We start from the raw sequence: 7,284 nt of genomic DNA, 5'->3' as shown, positions 1-7,284 counted from the left end.
TTCCTCCTGCCTTTGGACATCAGACTCCAGGTTCTTCAGCCTTTGGACTCTTGTACTTACCCCAGTGGTTTTACAGGGGCTCCTGGGACTTCGGCCACAGACTGAAGGCTGCACTTTTGGCTTCTCTGCTTTTGAGGCTTTTGACTCGGACTGAGCCACTACTGGCTTCTTTCTTCCCCAGCATGCAGATGGCCTATTGTGGGACTTTGCCTTGTGATTGTGTGAGCCAATTCTCCATAATAAACTCCCTTTCATATATACATGTGAAAACTAGGATACGTGTATCCTATTAGTTCTGTCCCTCCAGAGAACCCTAACACAAACCTACAAATGTATTACTGTGACTATAGCAAATAATGACAATATGTGGTTTCATATGATTTATGGGTAAGTTGGAAGTCAACAAGAAGTGAAAATATACTTTTAATGTAACATGAAATAAAATAATTTTCAAGTAATTTTAAAAATTGGAGTGAATTAGTTATTACAAACTCTAAAGAATATAAAATTTAAATATCTTCAATAGATTAAACACAGATTCCCAATGAAAACTTGGATATTCAAAAAGAAGACTTAAAGTAAAGGAATTGTGTGGATATACTTAATTGGATATTGGATACTGAATAGTGTATTAATGATAAAGTTTCCAACATTGAGATAAATATTTGTATTAGAATTTGGGGAGCAGATACAGGCTAATTGGTAAATAAAATAGAGAGTCATCTCACTTTGTTTGTACTGGTATCATAAAATATCACAAACCAAGCAATTTATTAACCATATAGATATATTACGCACAATTCAGAGAGCAGGGAGGTCCAAGATCAAAGTGCCAGCAGGTTTGTTGTAAATTGTATTAAATTAACAAGTTTCTATGTGGAAAGTAAACAATGAAAATGTCTATTATGAAAACACAAGGGAACAACAGAGTTTAAACACTTGGTAGTGTTCAATCAGAATGTAATAAAAATTAAGTTATAATTAATACCTGTGCTTATATATTTCCATACAAATAAAATACATAAGGATAATATTTTAGATATTCATCATTATATTAAGTATAAAGTATTTGATTATAAAAGCAAAGCATGTATATATTCAGTAATAGCTGTTGTCTTTATGAGACATTTCTTTCATGTAAGCATAAAGAAAAATGAATATAAAAGTAGAGCTACCATGTGATGCGGCAATCCCACTCCCAGGTATATACCCAAAAGAAAGAAAATCAGTATATCTGAGGGATAGCTGTAATCCCATGTTTGCCGCAGCACCGTTCACAATAGCGAAGATCTGGAAGCTACATGAGTGCCCATTAACAGATGAATGGACAAAGAAAATGTGGTATATATAAACAATGGACTAACATTCAGCTATAAAAAGAATGAGACCCTGTCATTTGCTACAACATGAATGGAACCAGGGGTCATTATGTTCAGTAAAATAAGCCAGTCACAGAAAGACAATCATCACATGCTCTCACTTAGTTGTGGGATTTAAACATCACAACAATTGAACTCATGGAGAGAGAGACTAGAAGGATGGTTACCAAAGACTGAGAAGGATAACAGAAGGGTAGTAGTAGGGAGGTGAAAACGCTTAATTAATGGCTATAAAAATATTTAGAAAAGATGAATAAGACCTAGTGTTTGATAGCACAACAGGGTCACTACAGTCAATAATAATTTAATTGTACATTTAAAAATAACTAAAGAGTATAATTAGATTGTAACATAAAGGATAAATCCTTAGGGAGATGGATACACCATTTTTACATGATGACATTATTATGCATTGCATGTCTGTCTCAAAACAGCTCATGTACCCAAGAAACATATACACCTACTATGTACTCACTGAAATTAAAACTGAAATATTTAAAAAAGAAAAGATGAAGATAAAATATTTAAAAACATATACCATATCTCACAAACTGGTAGAACACTATTACAGTTAATGTGCTGTCTTAATATAAGGCAAGCCCTTTACTGGAATTGAAGAAGCATGCTTCATAATGTTAGATTAACTTTCTAAACCACTAGTAATATACATTTTTATCATTGCATGTACCTAATGATACAAGTTCAACATATAATTGAAGAAAATGAATAAGTAAACAATCATAAATGGGATTTTTAAACACTTTTCTCTCAGTGCTTAACACATAAACAGACCAGGGAGCCTATAGAAAGATTAGAACTAGACAAGTAGTTATCACTCATAGGCACACACTCACACATATGTAGAATACTCACATATTTAATTTCACATATTTTTCCCAAATACACTATAATCTCATAACTCTAAGCATATAAGTACAAAATATAGGACTACGATTTCAATGTAGTACCACTAGCTAAGCTTGGCCAGTGGACAGTTAAAAAATAAATATTCTAATTCAACGTTAATTAATACAAAATAAATACTATGTAAAACCAGTTTCTCAGCACACTAGCCACATCTTGGTATACAAAGATGAAGAATATTTCCAGCTTCACAGAAAATGTTCTAACTACAGTTTACCTACGATAGAAGTCAGTAAAAAATATCTGCCAACATTACATGGTTTTAAATTCAGTAATACATGTCTAAATAACATATAGGTGGAAGAAATTCTCAAAATGAATGGTCACAATTTTTATATGAATTATAAGGAAAATAGAAGAGAAGAGAACTCTTTCTTGTAAAAACTGATTGCCCTCAATGTATATATATTACAAAAGATGACCTAAAAATTAAATTAACTGGAATGCACTAAAATACAAATCGAAAAGCTGAAATTAAATACAAGTGATGTATAAGAAAAAAATGAATAAACAGTAAAAACTCACGATAAAGAATGTTACAGTAGAGAGAACAGCAAGGCCAAAGGTATTTTCAATGAAAATGCTTTTAAAATTTGATGAAAGACTACTAAAAATATACACCTACTAATATATCCACAAAAATAACACATTTAACATTTTAAAAAATTGATAAGGGCCGGGCACAGTGATGCCTCCCAAAGTGCTGGGACTATAGGCTTGAGCCACCACAACTGGCCTATTTCTAGATTAAACGTGGAAATGCCATAATGTTATTTAAAGTTATTTAGAGGCAATAAAACTATATTTTCATTACATTTTAATGTCTATATGAAATAGAAAATTCATAAATACTCTTTGCCAAATGCAGCACCTCAAATAGAATTCTGAGCATATCCCACTGTATCTAAGAAATTCAGTTTAGACATAAACTTTCCTACAAAAAAGGTCTACAAACTCAGATGACATTACTAGTGAATGATAACATTTAAAAATAAAGCAGTACTCTCACCAAATGCTTCCAGGTTACAGAAAAACGGAAATTCTTCCCGAGATAGCCTTGATACCAAAACCTTTCAAGTTTATAGCTATGAACAAAAACACGGTCAAATATCCTTGTAAACATGGATAAAGAAATAAATCTTACCCTACATAAGATATATATCCACTTTTTTTTTTTTTTTTTTTTTTTTTCTTGAGACAGAGACTCCCTCTGTGGCCAGGTTGGAGTGCAGTTGTGCGCTCTCGGCTCACTGCAACCTCGGACCGCCAGTTTAAAGTGATTCTCCTGCCTCAGCCTATAGGTGCTATAGGTGTGCACCACCACGCCCAGCTAATTTTTGTATTTTTAGTACAGATGGGGTTTCAGCATGTTGGCCAGGATGGTCTCGATCGTTTGACCTCGTGATCTGCCCACCTCAGCCTCCCAAAGTGAAGGATTACAGACGTGATCCACCGCACCCAGCCAGCACTGATATTATATGAGGCAAATATGCAATGATCATCATAGATTTATTTCAGAAACAAAGCCTGGTTTAACATTTGAAAAAATAAAAGTAGTTTATAAAAAGTTATATAAACAAAACATATATAATTCCAACTGATACAAATTAGTAAAAATGGTACAATTGATAAAATCTATTAGAAAATGAGAATATTATAAAACTGCTTTGAAATGAGATAGGATGAAAAAAAACTACCAAGATTTGTAAATATGAATAACATGTTGAAGTATTTTTGGCCAAAACCAGAAAACGATACATATGATACACACAGAACTTTGATTGCACTTTCTATTCAACTACACCATGGAATACTATGCAGCCATTAAAAAGGATGAGTTTGCGTCCTTTGTAGGGACATGGATGCAGCTGGAAACCATCATTCTTAGCAAACTATCACAAGAACAGAAAACCAAACACCGCATGTTCTCACTCATAGGTGGGAACTGAACAATGAGATCACTTGGACTCAGGAAGGGGAACATCACACACCGGGGCCTATCATGGGGAGGGGGGAGGGGGGAGGAATTGCATTGGGAGTTATACCTGATGCAAATGACGAGTTGATGGGTGCAGCAGACCAACATGGCACAAGTATACATATGTAACAAACCTGCACGTTATGCACATGTACCCTACAACTTAAAGTATAATAATAATAAATAAATTTAAAAAAAAAAAACCCTAGCCAGTGAAAATAAATGAAAATAAAACTAAGTTATAGCACGTGGATTAAAAAAAATAAAAGTGTGATGATTTGCAGATAAAATGCTCTTTATATAGAACACCCAGAAAAAAATCAATAGTTGACATAATAGATTTAAATATATAAAATCAGTGTAATAAGTAAATATAAAATAAAAATGCAGATATCAATTGTATTTCTATTTGTAACAACAAAAATTACTAAAGGGAATTTTAGAATCAGGATGCCATTTACAAAAGCATGAATATAAAATACCTACATTTCTGTATGACTTCAATCGCCCAAAATACAAAATACGATAGAGAGAAATTAAAGATAACACAGTACATTGAAGGAAGGAAACACTTTATATTGATTAGAAAAGTCAATATTATAAAGAAGCTCATCTTTGAAAATTAGAGAATAAATGCAGTCACAAACGACCCCATGAGAGGCTCTTTTTTTTCCTGATAGCTTTATTGAAGTGTCATGTACAAAGCATAAATTTCATCCACTTAAAATGATTAAAAATCAATGATGTCTAGTATATTCACAGAGTTACAACCATCACCACTATTGGAATTTAGAAAGTTTTCATCACGACACAAAGAACGTTCTATCAATTAGTGATCACCTCCTATTTCCACCTTCCTTAGGCATTGGCAACCACTATTCTACTTTGTGTCTCCATGGGTTTGACTGTTCTTGATACTTCATAGAAACTGACTCATATAACATGCAACTTTTAGAAAGGCTGAATACCACATATATCATGTTGCGCAAAATGAGCCCGACACAAATGCTGGGATATCTGTACTTTAGTAATTGTGTGTATCCTACTTCAATAATTGACTTAGAATTTTCTTATTAGAGCAAATAACGTAATTCATTTCAAGATTTATGCAATCATAATATTATTTCTATTTTGAGAAATATAAAATTTATCTGATGCACTGCAAACGCAAATGCTTTACTTCTAAAGCTTATGCTTACAATGATATATTACTGTAGATTCACACTGGTCTGATTTGAGTCCACGTGCATGTAGCATTGCACAGTTATGTTCAGCATTATCAGAGTCTTTTATCCTGTAATGGGAGAAAAATCCATATTCTGTTACATTTTAAGCAAATGATTCATGAGACAAAAGCATTTTCTATGTAGTGTAAGAAAAGAATTTTATGGAAAATGGTAATTAAATTTTTCATAATATTAGTAAGAGTCATTATTCTGAACACTCAATAGCATGGTTCCCCTTCATCCATGGGGGATATGTTTTCAGACCCCAGTGGATGCCTGAAACGGCAGATAGTACAGAACCTATAGAGAGATTATGTTTTCTCTACACGTTCATAACTACGATAAAGTTTAATTTCTAAATTAGGCACAATAAGAGATTGACAACAATAACTACTAATAAAAAATTATAGCAATATGCCAACAGCACTACTATTGTGCTTTGAGGATATTCTTAAGGAAAATAGTAAGCGTGACTTTTTAATAAAAACAAGCTCTGCAATTCCCTGATAGTCCGTCTCAAGCTTGTCCAACTGGCTGCCCACGGGCTGCATGTGACCCAGGACAGCTTTGAATGTGGCCCAACTTAAATACATAAACTTTCTTAAAACATTCTGTGATTTTTTTTTTTTTTTTTTTTTTTTTTTTTTTAGCTCGTCAGCTATCATTAGTGTTAGTGTATTTTATGTGTGGCCCAAGACTATTATTCTTCCCATGTGGCCCACAGAAGCCAAAGATTGGACGCCCCTGGTCCATCTCATAACCAAGACAGTTACTAGCTGACCGATGAGCAATTGACATATAGGGACTACTATGGTCTATTGTAAAATATTTATGTCAACATTTCACTAACTTTCCACATCTTTCTTCATGTCAATGAGTCCACATACATTTATTCATATTATTCCTCTGAATTTATCCTTTATATATTTTTTATATAGCACTGTACAAAACAACTTACTCATGTTTGAAAGTCAGACCGTTTATTGTCACCCATGGATGATGACTGCTGTCACGAAACACACCAATCCATGAGGAAGGTAAAATGGCAGTCAGAAATTTCTGAAAGAAAAGAAAGAATTTTCACTTAAATAATAATTATGAAAACGTTATAAAGACAATATATTAAAGTTGAAAATCACTATTTGCAGTACCAAAAACTTTCATAAATGTTTATGATTCTGATATAAATGAACTCTTCAATGTTTATACTTAGCACTTTCATTCTTATTTTCATGTTAATAAAGACATTTTAATTCTTGCATTATAATAGTTACCCCAATGGACCAAAAAAACACAGGAAGGATTTAAATAAGTTTCCTGATACTGTGCATTCATTCCTCCAGATACTGTGACGAAATCAATCTATTTTTGTACTATATGTCCCAGAGTTGGAGATTTAGAAGAGAAATGAGAGGCTGTCATTCAGAAATAAATGACATAGAAGCTACAGATTGGGTTTTCTGGGCACCACACCATTCTTTAACTAGACAAGCCCTCACTTTTCACTGATTTGGTTTTGGTGGAATAACAGTGGTCCTGACCAGGTGTAGACTCGTCTCTCTCCGGTACTCCCTGCTAAAAACAACTATAACCCTGTGACTAATGAAAGACAAAAGCAACGGAGAACTCTGAAAGGCGGAAAGAGATAGACGAAATTGTCTGGGACCCTAGCATCAGGGATCAACAAAGTGTCCGAGCAAGCATGTTAAGTCCCCGACCCGAGAGAAGAGGGTGACCTAGGCCTGCTGTTTCCTCGCACCCAACCTGGCAACAGGAG

General features: G+C 33.7%; 1 long non-coding RNA gene across 1 annotated transcript; it reads right to left on the bottom strand.

The window, feature by feature from the left end:
* Positions 1–585: 585 nt before the first annotated feature.
* Positions 586–6,566, bottom strand: LOC112617300. Its single transcript, XR_003117888.1, has 3 exons — positions 6,466–6,566; positions 5,481–5,575; positions 586–872 (listed from the first exon to the last, which is right to left on the bottom strand). It is a non-coding gene; the product is annotated as an uncharacterized LOC112617300 (long non-coding RNA).
* Positions 6,567–7,284: the final 718 nt, after the last annotated feature.

The sequence above is a fragment of the Theropithecus gelada genome, unplaced genomic scaffold (assembly GCF_003255815.1).
Source record: "Theropithecus gelada isolate Dixy unplaced genomic scaffold, Tgel_1.0 HiC_scaffold_15992, whole genome shotgun sequence".
Taxonomy (NCBI): Eukaryota; Metazoa; Chordata; class Mammalia; order Primates; family Cercopithecidae; genus Theropithecus; species Theropithecus gelada.
This window is presented reverse-complemented; position numbering and strand designations above follow the sequence as displayed.